The sequence below is a fragment of the Crocuta crocuta genome, unplaced genomic scaffold, assembly GCF_008692635.1.
Source record: "Crocuta crocuta isolate KB4526 unplaced genomic scaffold, BGI_CrCroc_1.0 scaffold457, whole genome shotgun sequence".
In the NCBI taxonomy this organism is placed as follows: Eukaryota; Metazoa; Chordata; class Mammalia; order Carnivora; family Hyaenidae; genus Crocuta; species Crocuta crocuta.
In genome coordinates, this window is record NW_027531318.1 from 3958452 (window position 1) to 3972259 (window position 13808).

Below are 13808 nucleotides of genomic sequence, written 5' to 3' on the forward strand. Positions count from 1 at the left end.
TCCAGTGTAGGTAGAAAGTAAGCTATAATGTNACTGGGAGATATGGACCTGTGATGGTAGCTTGGAGCCATCCCAAGGAGGATTCTGAATCCCAAGCTAGGGAATCTGGATGTCCGTTATTGCCAATAGAACAGCACTTCAAGTGTTTGTAATTAGCCAAAAAATGGTGATGGCAAACAGGAGGAAACAACTTCTTTCGTACATCAGTGTTTACCCATTAGTCTGAGTAGAGTTCAATGGTCTGGATCTCTGGCCAGGTAAGTTTTGATGGGGAGAATAAAGAGGAAGAGAAAAGGTCGAAAAATTTGGGTCAGTTTTCAGTACCTGTGAACACTGGGCAGCAGGGGGCAGCATGAGGGCACCGAAAAGTTAAAAGAATGCATAGGGCATTTGCTTCTGTCATATTTCTTGACAAATATGAATTTACATCTATAAGGCTACTTATATTAATAATAACTTAGTATTCTTTTCCCCAAAATGAATATAAATTAAAAGAGAAAGGAAGACAAGTAACAAGCTGGCTGATAGCAGAATAGCATCGTTGTTTATTTAAGAGCATAAAAATAAACTGTTGTCTGTGTATTATTTCCTTTCAGAGTTCATATAGATCTGAAAATGTCTAAATTTCAATTTGAAAGCAATTGGTTTTCATTTATAAAAACTTTATGACTCAAAGATTTTGCATTTTTTTCAAAACACCATTGTTCAGCTACGCTCTTTCTAAGGGAACTAGTAAAAACAACAACAAAAAAACACTTGAAAATAAAATTATAGTTAAATAATGAATACAAATTTTAATATACATTCTATTTTACACACACACTTATGGAATTTTAAGTTTCGGCTTTTTATGATTATGAAATATTTGGACTTTCATGAGAAAGAATGAAATCTGGCCATGTGTAGCAACATGGATGGACCTTGAGGGTGTTATGCTTAGTGAAATAAGCTAGGCAGAAAAAGGACAAATATCATATGTTTGCACATATAGGAGGATTAGGAGGAACTTAACGGAGGACCATGGGGGAGNTTATAACATTTAAGACTATTTTAAATTTCATATTTTTCTGGTGAAATTCACCTGTTACTAACCTTTTTAGAAATCTGGGTGCATGATAGGAAAAGTAGAAAATTAGAAGTTTCCCTGTAGATTTTTTTTAGCTCTGGAATTTACCATTGTGAATGCTCCTTTACACCCGCCAGAAAATCTCTCTTTCATTGTATGAGGAAGATGGTGTAATACTGCTCATATACTACACACTTACAGAGAAACTCTCTTTGTTCCTTCATGACTCTCTCAGTGCCCATCATGCATGTGTAGGAGGTTGTGATCTCTGCATGGATTGCCCTTCATGTGCTGTTTTTTGTTCCCTCATTTCACCTTTCTGTATGCTTCTTTCCATGTATGAACATAATATGTCATACTTGTCACTTAAAAAATTTTTTTAATGTTTATTTGTTTTTGAGAGGGGGTGAGGGGCAGACAGAGAGGGAGACACAGAATGTGAAACAGCCTCCAGACTCTGAGCTGTCGGCATAGAGCCTGATGAGGGGCTCAAACTCACCAACTGGAGCTGAAGTCTAACACCCAACTGACTGAGCCACTGAGGTGCCCCTAAAATTTTTTTAAGATTTATTTATTTTTGAGAGAGAGAAAAAGAGAGCATGAGCAGGAGATGGGAAGAGAGGGAGACACACAATCCAAAGCAGGCTCCAGGCTCGGAGCTGTCAGCACAGAGCCTAACATGGGGCTCAAACTCATGAGCAGTGAGATTATCACCTGATCCAAAGTGGGACGCTTAATCAACTGAGCCACTCAGGCGCCCCTATACTTGTCACTTTAAGTGGCCACATAAACTGGGGGATGACTATTCCATGAGGATTGAATATTGATTTCCACCTTCATTAAGAAAAATCCGAAATGATGAATAATGTTTAGTTTTAGATAGTTTACCTGAAAATTAGTTCTTAAATATCATGAAAGGAGATAAAAATAACTTTGTAAATTTATGAAGCATTTCCTGTATATTTTATATCAATCATTTGTAAATTTTAAAATATAAAAATTTAAAAAATGTTAGTGTTACCTTTCAAACCAGGATATACCAGGATGTACACACAGAACATACCCTGTTTATACAGGAACTAAATCCATTAAAAGAAATAACATCTTTTTCTTTTGTATCTCCCATGACTCATAATACAATGCTTGCACAGAGGCAGGGCCCAATAATTAAAACATTGGGAAAATTTATTAAAGTATATGAAACATAATCTAGTATTTTGATGTAAAGATTTAAGTGTATTCTTTATACTTTCATACTTTTCAAATTGTTAAACTGATTAAATTGTTACTGTTATTGTTCTGGCTGTTGCTATTTGGTATTTTTCTTAGTGCCAGGATAATAGTATTGGGTTATTTTCTTAATTTATTACATAGTAATTCCCTGTACTTTTCCAGTGAGAATATCAGACTAATTGCAGCTCTTTTATTACTAGATTTAATTATTTTGATCATTTCTGCTTCAACATTTATTTTGAACTTTGTCTCTTTCTTTAGATAATAATTCTCAATCCTTATTTTCCAGTTTTAATGATATCTTTATAAGCTACAGGGATTTCTCAGATCACATTTGACCATATTTATGGCAAAGCTACTTAGTACTAAGTACTTTTTTAAGCTTTGAGTGTTACTAATTATCAACTACAGAGCATTACATCTTTGACTCCGTGAAATCACTCTCCCTCTAAGGCATAGCTTTCATGATTTTATTTGCTCTGACACTCTTCATAAGGGTTTTCTATACTATGTAAACATATAGCCAGGAAATATGAATGGCATAATTACTATGAAAATCATACGTCCTCATTTTTTTCTGCCAACTATAGAAAAGGTGATATGTTTATACAATTTGACATTTGCTAAGTTGGAAGGGATCAAGTCTTAGTGCTTTTTTTAAAGTCCATTTTTTTCAGATGGCCCAGGGTCATTAAGATCAAGATCATACGGCTAGTTGGTGGTAAGAAGCAGGATTAGAACCTACATCTTTTAACATAAAACGTCTGTGAATAACTATTTAATACAGATGAGATAGACAAGCATGGGTTATTTTTTAATTCATTGATGACTCAATTACAAAAACGTAACATGGCTTAAAACCTTTTCTTACTAAAAATAGCCTTAAAAACCCACTTAATGGAGGCAATGCTATTATGAAGTTAGGTTCTTTTCTCTGTACTTAAAATTTTGTTTTTTTATTCCCACTGAGAATTGAGAAAATAGATTTTTAAGAAAGATCATTAGACAAAATATAGTTGAAAATTACTCCTGAAGAACCGTTAATTTTCAAGTAGACCATGGAGGTTTATTTTAAGAAGCACAGATTCTGGAACAACCCAAGATATAAAGACAGAGAGCTCTGTTAAGATGGAAGAACAGAATTAGATACTAGAGACACATAGTAGTGTCCCCTACATGCCTAGTATAAAGAGGTGTGCGTGTGTGTGTGTGTGTATGGGTGTGTGTGTATGTGCTAGCATTTTTGTGAATGGAAGGACAAAAGATAGGGTTTAAAATTTTTTTGGAGAAGGAACATTTTTTTATTCAGATAGCATTTCCTTCTTTTTAAGGTTTGGGTTTTGAGTATTTCTGTTCAAAGAAAACAAGGACTGAACAGCTAGTGTATACCCCATTTAGCATTTATATTAAAATGAAGGTAATTAGGACCTGGCTCAGCCTACTCCAGGGCAACCAGCTTTCCAACCTATACTGGAAACTATTCCTTAATCTTTTTTTAAGAAAAATGCTCAGCTTTTTTGGTGAAATAGTATTATCTAATAATTCTTATTGGAATCTTAGCATAATGACAGGCACACAAACTATACTGTAAAATTTTGTAGGGGTTAAATGAGATAGTGTAGCCTGGGTGGCTCAGTCAGTGCGGCATCTGACTTCAGCTCAGTTCATGATCTCATGGTTTGGAGTTTGAGCCCCATGTCAGGCTCTGTGCTGACAATTTTTTAAAAATTAAAAAAAAAATTTTTTTTTAATGAGATACTGCATGTAAAGCACCCAGCCACTGTAAGAACTCAGTAATTTTGGTTACATGGCTTCAATTCCTAACAATCTTTGGAGGCATGAACTATCTCCATGTTACAGAAGAGAAAATTGCAACTCAAAGAAGTAACAATTTAAGTTTACAGAGCTAGGAAAAAGCAGAGTTGAGAATCAAACCCAAATCACATCTGATTCTGGAGCTAGTGTTTTTAACCACTAAATATTAGCCATTTGTTTTATTGGTGTATTATCTGCTAGAAACCTTAAATGTTGCTTTTAAAATGGGGGAAATTGGGCTGCCTGGGTGGCTAAGTCAGTTAGGTGTCTGACTTCAGCTTAGGTCATGATCTCATAGCTCATGAGTTTGAGTCCTGTATTGGGCTCTATGCTGACAGCTCAGAGCCTGGAGACTGCTTTGGATTCTGTGTCACCCTCTCTCTCTGCCCCTTCCTGCTTGCGCTGTCTCTCTCTCTCTCAAAAATAAACAAACATTAAATAATTGTTTTTAAGTTAAAAATAATAAAGTGGGGGAAATTAGTGAGCAGAGAAAATTGAGGGAAAAACATTTTTATTAATTTTCTTTTCTAAGTTGGGTGATGATGAGAAAGAGGAATTTTTGAGAATAATATATTAAAGTTATAAAAATTCATAATTGTAAGAATTATAATACAGGAACATTTCTTAGAATAATTCAAAGTTATGATAGATTTCTTGAACTTTTATTTTGTGCTAGACTCTCTTTAGAACAGTTGAAAAAAATTATGGCCAGATAAATTAAAAGGGGCAAAAAAAGAGATTATTGAAAAATAAATGAAATGGGTGAATTTGGTATTGTGTTCAAGATTTCCCATTTAAGGAAATGTCCAAAGCCCACTAGTCTGGCAATCAAATCTTTTGTGATCAACTGCATGATTTGGACGGATCATAGATTTTCTGTTCCAACATGCTATTTGGGGGCATGTATATGTATGCCCTTCTTAAGCACTACAGTGAAATTGAAATAATAAATGCTTCCTTAATATTCGTTTAATACTTTGTAGCTGTCAAAAATTTTTCACTATATTATCTTTTGTTCTTCATAATGGCCTAAAAGACAGGAAAAAAATATCCTTTAAATGAAGTATATGAGATACTTAAGGCTTAGAAATTAAATCATTTCTATCGGATCATACTGCTGGGAAATGCTATATATTAGGTTAGCATCCAGAGCTTCAAACATGAATGCCAGTGTTCCTTTAAGTACATGAGGCTGTGTCTTACTGTACCATGTTACTACTCTGAATCCAAAATCCTTTGACTGTTTTTACACAAAGCACTCACCCCAAGGGAAACAGTAGCAGCTTGTACAGAGAGGCCCTCACCCCCTGGGGAGCTTGCTTGACCAGATTTGGAGATTGAGCAGTCACTGAGTTCAATGAATCCATTTGGCAATGGGGGGAAAAGGTGCACCAGAGCTCCTTGTAGATTTAAACATAGGAATGATACAGGGGCACCTGGGTGGCTGTCCGTTAAGCGTCCGACTTTGGCTCAGGTCATGATCTCGCAGTTTGTGGGTTCGAGCCCCGAGTCGAGCTCTGTGCTGACAGCCAGCTCAGAGCCTGGAGCCTGTTTCAGATTCTGTGTCTCCCTCTCTCTCTGACCCTCCCCTGCTCATGCTGTCTCTCATTCTCTCTCTCTCAAATAAATTAAAACACAAAAAAAATTTTAAAAAGAAACATAGGAATGATACAAAGCTACTAAAGGAAAACACAACAAAAAAATTCTAGAAGATGAGTATAATATTATACATAAATTTGCTGTGTGTGTGTGTGTGTGTGTGTGTGTATCTTGTTGGACTTTGGCTTCATGTGAGGACTTTTTTAGCTTGGTTTTGTTTTGTTTCCTTAGCTAAGAGTCTTGAAAGTTTTTACAATTTATGTTGTCTTATACTGTATATATAGAAAAAAAGCTCTGAAAATTAAAATGATATAAGGTATAAAATAGAATTAAAAAGTCCTTTAAAAATAGCTCGTTTATTGAGCATTACTTTTGTGTCAGGTCCATGATAAACTCTTTGCATTAGTGATTTTATTGAATAAATATATCATCCTACATGGTAGATTCTGTTGATTACTATTTCACTGATGGAGAAACTGCAGCTCCAAGAGTTTAAGTTAGAAAAAAAATCTCTGAATCAAAGTGGTTCACCATGTTCTTTTTAATAGAGAAACTTTTGGACAGAAACACAACTAAATATTTTGGTTGATTTGGTATTAAATACCATATATTTGCCAAAGTATAGCAATCTGCTAAATTCCATGTCAGTCAGAATTCTGCTCCATTTTATACTTTAATGTCTTATTTTGCACTGATTTTAGCAGGATAAAAATCTTAATGATAATAAGGATAATATCTTATAACATTTATAAGATCTTTATGCTTTTTTCAAAGTTCACATGTCAGACTTCTCAAGCAATTAAAGGAGTAGAGGGCGCCTGGGTGGCACAGTCAGTTAAGCATCCGACTTCAGCTTAGGTCATGATCTCATGTTCATGGGTTTGAGCCTGGCATCAGGCTCTGTGCTGACAGCTAGCTCAGAGTCTGGAGCCTGTTTCAGACTCTGTGTCTCCCTCTCTCTCTGACCCTCCCCAGTTCATGCTGTCTCTCTCTCTCTCTCTCTCTCTCTCTCAGAAATAAATAAAAAAACATTTTTAAAAATTTTTATTTTAAAAAAGTAATTAAAGGAGTAACTTGATCAGAAAAAACTTTTATTTCCTTGAATTACCTAGATTAGAATTTCCCGAAGTGTGCTTTTATAGAATGAAGGGTAATAATTGATAGTATATAGTAAAGGGTTGCATGGTCAGATAAATTTGGAAAATACTGTAATAAACATTTGTAAATAGATTTCTTTTCTGCAGGAGTTGTCCTGATCCTATGCCTTGTGAACCTATACATATTTTTTTAAAAAGATATAATGGCATTTTTCTAACTTACTGGTTTTTAATGTTTATTTATTTTGAGGGGGTTGCACAGAGAGAGAAGGAGAGAGAAAGAATCCCAAGCAGACTCTGGGCTGTCAGTACAGAGCCCACAAACTCATGAACCACAAGATCATGACCTCAGCTGAAATCAGGAATCGGACAGTTAACTGAGCCACCCAGGCGTCCCTCTAATTTGCTGGCTTTAGACATAACTCTTTATGTACCTCATCTCAGAATGCAACTTCTGGGATTACTGTTTTATCAAACATACTTATGAAAAATGCTAATATCTGGGAAGAAATACTTATATTTTAGACCTTATATATTGATGTTTAAAATGTTTGCCATTAACTCAGAATGACAGTAAAATTGTCAACCTTCATTTATGTAGACCTGGCACTATTGTTAGTCAAAGAATAGCAGACATTTGTTCTGTACCTTAAGCCATGAAAATTCAAACCCATTTTTTATTTTTAAATGTTCTATTAGACAATATATATTCTTTGTAATAAAGAAAAGTCAGCACACTCTATAAATGTCTCAAGAGGTTGATGCTTAAGTGAATTATAGTATATACATAGGATAAATATCTCTGTCAAAAATAATCTTATAAAAATATTTAACAAGGAGAGAATATTTTCAGATTATATTGAAAAGTGATGGGGCACCTAGGTTGCTCAGTTGGTTAAGTGTCCGACTTCAGCTTAGGTCATGACCTCACGGTTTTTAAGTTTGAGCCCCATTGAGGCTCTGTGCTGACAGCTTGGAGCCTAGAGCCTATTTTGGATTCTGTGTCTCCCTCTCACTCTCTCTGCCCCTACCCTGCTTGCACTCTGTCTCTGTCTCTCTCAAAAATAAATATACATGAAAAGTTTTTTTTAAAAAAGTAATGACCACCCACAAAATGATATTGAAAATCATTCCAATATTATAAACAAATGAAAAATAAAACTCAGAAAGGACTGGCAGAAATAAAAACATCAAAATGTTAATCTCATTATAAAGAAATCAGTTAAATCCCAAATATAATATTCAAACACATGTGCTACCAAAGTGTACCTGTGTTGTTTTTTGGCTTATAAGTCTAGTGTTTGGGAAACTTAATTCAGAAGAAATCTTACGATCTGGATGTGACTTATATCCTTATTAGCAACTCATTTAAGCAAATTGGGTTGGTTTTTTGTTTACTAGTTTCTGCACCTTTAAAGATGGAAGTTTCACTTCCTCCTGTAACTAGGATTTTATAAAGACTTGTGAAATAATGGAATGTATTCTCCTTTAATGTCTAATGTGGGAGGTGCTGATGTGAGCTACTCTGTGTCCCTGGCTCAGTCCTGAAGCAAAGCTAATTTTTGGCCTCAAGGTGCTCTCACTCCCGTGGGCAAGTAACAAGAAAAGTATCACAGGAAAGTACTAGGAAATCACTTCAAAATTTTACTTGGCTTTGGCTTGCCTGGTAAATGATTAATTAACATGCTTCAGGCACCACTCAGCCTATGACTCCTCCAATTCACATCTCAACTCACCAGAGTATATTTTCCGCCCACAGTGTCTTATAGAAATCATGGTGGCTATGATCTCCAGTGACGGCCTCATTCTTTTTGGTCTTCCTCATTGGCCTTTTGGGTCCTCCTTGAAATACTGACCTCACCCAGCTTCACTTTGTGCTTCTCCCAGCTTCTTGTCTCTCCTTCTCTGTTCTTTTCCTGGCTCTTGTCCTTCTGCTGTCTCCTTAATGTGAGTATCTCTCTGGCTGTGTTCCCCATGCCCTTCTCTTCTCACTCCATGAATCATTCTTCACACGTATAATCTCAGTCCTTGTGGGTGAAATCATCACTTTCCCTTCCCTCCTCTGGAAGAGAGGAGAAACTGGATTTAGAGTGTTGATCTAAATAACCGCACAACGGTTGCTCAAAGTATCATAAAGAATGCAGTGAAAGTAAAGCTGTAATTTCACTAATACTAACTTATGAGATGATAGAGAATATAATTTTGTGCCCCAGGTTTCAAAAGGAAAATGATTTCCTGCCTTGGGTCATAAAAAAGCAATAACAACTCACAAAAGTCTCTCTCTCTCTCGAAAGCCCTCTTCTCAATCTTTTTTTTTTTTCTTTTGTCTACCACCCACTAATAAATTTGATTAAACCTTCCAATATGAATTTCTACTTCATGAACAGTTTTTCTCTTGTTTCTTCAAGTTTCATTTCTTCACTCTGTGTACCATTTATACCGTACTGATTTGTGTATATTGCTTAGTAAAACTAAAGCTCAACTATAGTATATTTTATGTGCTCAGAGTGTAAGGCACCTAAAAGGTTACTACATTCCCTTTCCCTTCCTCCCTTTTCCTCCTCCTCACCCTGGCCTGCTCCTCTCTTCTCCCAATAACTCTCATTATTATGCCTTTGGCCCTTACAACCTTGGACTAACATCTGGGCTATACACAGTAGTCTGTCAGGAAGTGCCACTCACTGGATTAAATGGGTTAACAGTAATTTAACAAAATTCAGTTCAGATAAATACTACCAAATATGATATATATGTTCTAGTTCTTCAATTTTCCTTGTTTTCTAAGGTGGACTTTTATTCTTCTGGCAAATTTATTGTTGGAATGTATGACATTCCTCTAAAGTACTGAATGGTTATTCAACTTTCAAATGATTTCCTGCTTATAACTACCACTTGCACATCCAACTGCATCTAGTAGTCTGGTGATATCCTCATTAAAATAATGCCACAGAGGTCTCATCAACTGCCTGCTAGGACTGGGGAGAAAAAGATCAGATCATGGTGTGGGACCTGGGATTTAAGGAAGCCCAGTCCTCAAAATGGTTAAACTTATCTAATCACCTTTCTTTGATTTGTTTGTTTCCAGAGGATGTGTGGTCTATATTTTGACAAAATCCTTGGCTGTGTTCATAATAGATTTTCTACAAACTTAGGATTTTATATTATACAACGAGATGTATTATATTTCTTTTTTTTTTTAATTTTTAAAATTTCAATACTTCTGGCACCATTTTGTGAATTTTAAAAAATATTCTAATTCATTCTCAGAAAGGCCCAATTTCTTTCAATTGTGTATATTTTTCTTTTCTTTTTTTTTTCACTTAAAGTTTGTATTGGAGATAAAAGTAAACTGAAATAACTTTGAGTCCATCCTGCTATGGTTTGCTAATAAGATTAATAATTTGCCCTTTATTCTTTTAAGGTAGAGATAGATTATTTCTGGATATATTCTGAATACTTTATCTCAAATATAGATCTTAAACATTCTGTACAGAATTCCATTTATAAATCAACTCTGTAGAGGAATCAGTTCAGATATAGTTTCTTTGACACCCTATTAAATACATTGCAACACAACTGTAACATTTACTTTCCATTATTTCCTAGAGGGGAAAAATACATCATGAAAGCATTTCCAGTTTTTTTTTTTCATAAATCTTACATTGGAAGAATTATTTGATGCCATTGCTTTATATAGCTTATCATGAAAATAAGCAGAAAGTTATGAAAAATAACTTTAAGTGAAAATTTCGTGCTTTTGCACAATGCTTTCAATTACAGCACTGTATCATTTTCTCATGTTGAGTTCATTATGCATTCACACACTTTGAAGAAATTAATTTCACTTTTTCTCAATTAAATGTAAAGACAATATCTCACTTTATTATTAGCTCTATGAGACTATAGAGATTGTGTCTTGTTTATCATCGTTCTCCAGCACAAACTGCTTTACCTAGTTCTTAGTAAACATCCAATCAATATTTGTTGAATGTTTGAAGGAATGAAGACTCTCAACTCCTGCTAGCAAAACTGGCATCATGGTTTTGTAAATCTTATTGTTTGATCGAAGAGAGTGTAACTTCTTTGGATCACTAGCCATTCTTGGCCTCTTTCCTTCGTGCCTGAGAAGAAAACAGTTCTAGCATTAATCCATTTATACAATTCTTTGCTTTCAGCGTACAAACATGCCCACATCTCTCCCACCTTCAAAAACGACACAATCTGTGACCCAAACAGCTACCCCTTTGTCTCTGTCTCTCCTCCCTTCTTCATTGCCAAGCCTCGTGAGAGGGTAGGCTACATTCAACATCTCTCTTTCCTGACTTGCAGTTCACTCCACACTTTACTTCATAACCTGGATATGGGGGCTTCACTCTGAAATCAGACACCAGGGATTTCAGACTCAGCATTGCCCATCACCAGCTTTGTGACCATAGGCAGGTTTTGCAACCTCTCTAACAGTACAGATCTCATAGGACTCCCATGAAAATTAAATAAGATAATGCATTTAAAATGTTCTTCTGCATTGCCTGGCACATAGTAAATGGTAGGTATTATTCTTACTGATTGAAAGTGTAATGGGAGTTCAAAGATGAGAAAGAATGGTGCAGACTTAAGAATTATTTTGAATTCCCCTAACCAACCACTCACTCAGTCTTCATTAGGAAATTAGAACCCAGAGAGATTAAGTAGTCAAAATTTCAAGAAGGACATGATATTTGATTTAGATTTTGAGGGATAATAACAATAGTTTATTATTACTGAATGTTTACTGTGGGCCAGAGACCATTCTAAATGTTTGAATGGAATGTTTTATGGACTCTTCAAAACATTCCTGTGGGGTGGCATTTCACATTTTGTGAGCTAGAACTATACTGTCAGTCAGAAGCCAGACAGGGAGAATTGAGAAAAAGGAACGAGTGAAAATCTGGAGGCAGGAAAGACATGCTGATTTCTAAAGATGGTGATGAGACGTATCAGCCAGAGTGAAGAGCTTGTCCTCGGCAATGATGAGAAACAGTGTTGGACAGAGTTAGGCAAAGTTATGAGGTCTTAACAACCGTACAAAAAATTTTTTTTTCTGCTTTATCAACTGGGCAAAATAAAGAGCAGATATTTGGGGAAGGGAGGATATGCACGGAATTGGGATTTAAGCACACTGGTTGGGTGGCATGCACTATGAAGCCCTGAAGGGCAGCTTGTCCTTCATGTCCCCAAGAAACCTCTACCAGCCACTATTGGTTACCACTAGTCACTAGGTCAGTACCTGCAGTTTCCCGTAAAGTAGGTGGTTAATAACCGTTTCTTTTTTTTTTTAATTTTTTTAATTATTTCTGAGAGAGAGAGAGACAGTGTGAACAGGGGAGGGTCAGAGAGAGAGGGAGACACAGAATTTGAAACAGGCTCCAGGCTCTGAGCTAGCTGTCAGCACAGAGCCCGACGCGGGGCTCGAACCCACCAACCGTGAGATCATGACCTGAGCCTAAGTCGGAGGCTTAACCGACTGAGCCATCCAGGTGCCCCGGTTAATAACCGTTTCTTGAAGGAAGGAAGGAAGGAAGGAATAGAATCATGAATTCTCACTTTCCAGTTGAGAAGTGATGAGAGCTGGCACTATAGTTAAGGCAATGGGAATGAAAATAAGGAAACAGATCCTAGATATACTTTCAAAGAATAAATAACAAGACTTGGGCATATATTGGACATGAACTAAAATTTAGAACCATATTTCAGGTTTATTATATATGGTAAACTGCAGTGTTAGAACAGTTGCATTTCACACATTCTTTGTTATGCTTTCTGTAGAAGTTCTGTATTTGGTATAAATTGAAGCACATTTTAGCATAACGATATTATGACTAATTATTACCACTAAAACGTCTACGGTTTTACTGTCTACTCCTACTCCCTCAACCCAAGTGCTTCCCAGTTTTACCGCACACCTGGTTTGTTGTGGGAGTCTTCTACTGAACTCTGACCGAATAAACTTCATCTTCACACACCTGGCAGTTGCCTCCTCTCAATGTTTTATTCATACAGTTGCTTTCTCCCATGAATACCTTTTCTTCTACCAGTTCATTGCCATTACCAACTGGAATATTAGTCATCCTTCACAACCAAATCACATGCTATCTTCTCCATAATGTCTGATCAGCCCAGCTGGCACTGACTTTTCCCTCTGAACTACCATAGCAATATACTTCACCATACTGCTGTGTACTGGTCATTTGGTTTACTGGGTATCTCCTTACCAGAATCTTACTTGTATCCCTACATTTGAACCTGAACCTTTATTTCTGCACTCCTGGCCCTTAGGAGGGAGGGAAGTGAACTGAGTAAGATGCTTGGGATTCCAGCCTTTGGGTCCTTGGGAACGCTGTAGGACCTGGAAGCCAGAAATCCAGGGCATTGAGCTGGATGGAGAATTGCTGGAAAAAAAAAAATGTCACTTAGCAGGCATATTATCTGTGAAAAGGCAAGCTTAATTTGTAAGCATATCTCTGAAACCCCCATGGAGGATGATTCTAGAATTTCTAGAGAATAAGGAACTGATTTGTACAGTGCCCATAAAGGATGTAGAAAATGTTATCCATAAGCTGTTATTTTCATGAAATTTAAAAATATATATATGTTTCCATGGTGGTTCATTCATAACTTAAGATCCTATCTTGTTCTAAGTCTGTAAAGTCCGTAAAGACTTTGTTCTAAGAAGTCTTCTGTAAAATCAATGGAATCCTACTTGTGGGATCTTCAGAAATCTAATATTAAAGGCTGCAGAGGACTACTAGACTAATATTGAACCAGAACTCTTAAACTTGGCTAAATAGGTGTCTATTTCACAGTGTGGTTGGCAATTCTTGAGGCTCCCAGAATATGATATGGGCTCTCATAGCTGAGTCTTTGCACATGCTGCTTCCCTTGCCTAATATACCTCTCTTCAATTTTTTTTTTTTTTTTTTTTTTTTTTTTTTTTTTTTTTTTCTTTATTTTTTTTTTTT

General features: G+C 36.0%; 1 long non-coding RNA gene across 1 annotated transcript in view; it reads right to left on the reverse strand.

Moving 5' to 3' along the window:
* Positions 1 to 8097: 8097 nt before the first annotated feature.
* Positions 8098 to 13808, reverse strand: part of LOC144237998 (uncharacterized) — a 7584-nt gene continuing 1873 nt past the window's right edge. The window contains exons 2-4 of the long non-coding RNA XR_013336972.1: positions 13062 to 13238; positions 10763 to 10931; positions 8098 to 8872 (exon numbers count right to left, since the gene is read on the reverse strand). This is a non-coding gene — a long non-coding RNA (uncharacterized LOC144237998). The remainder of the gene's footprint in view (positions 8873 to 10762; positions 10932 to 13061; positions 13239 to 13808) is intronic.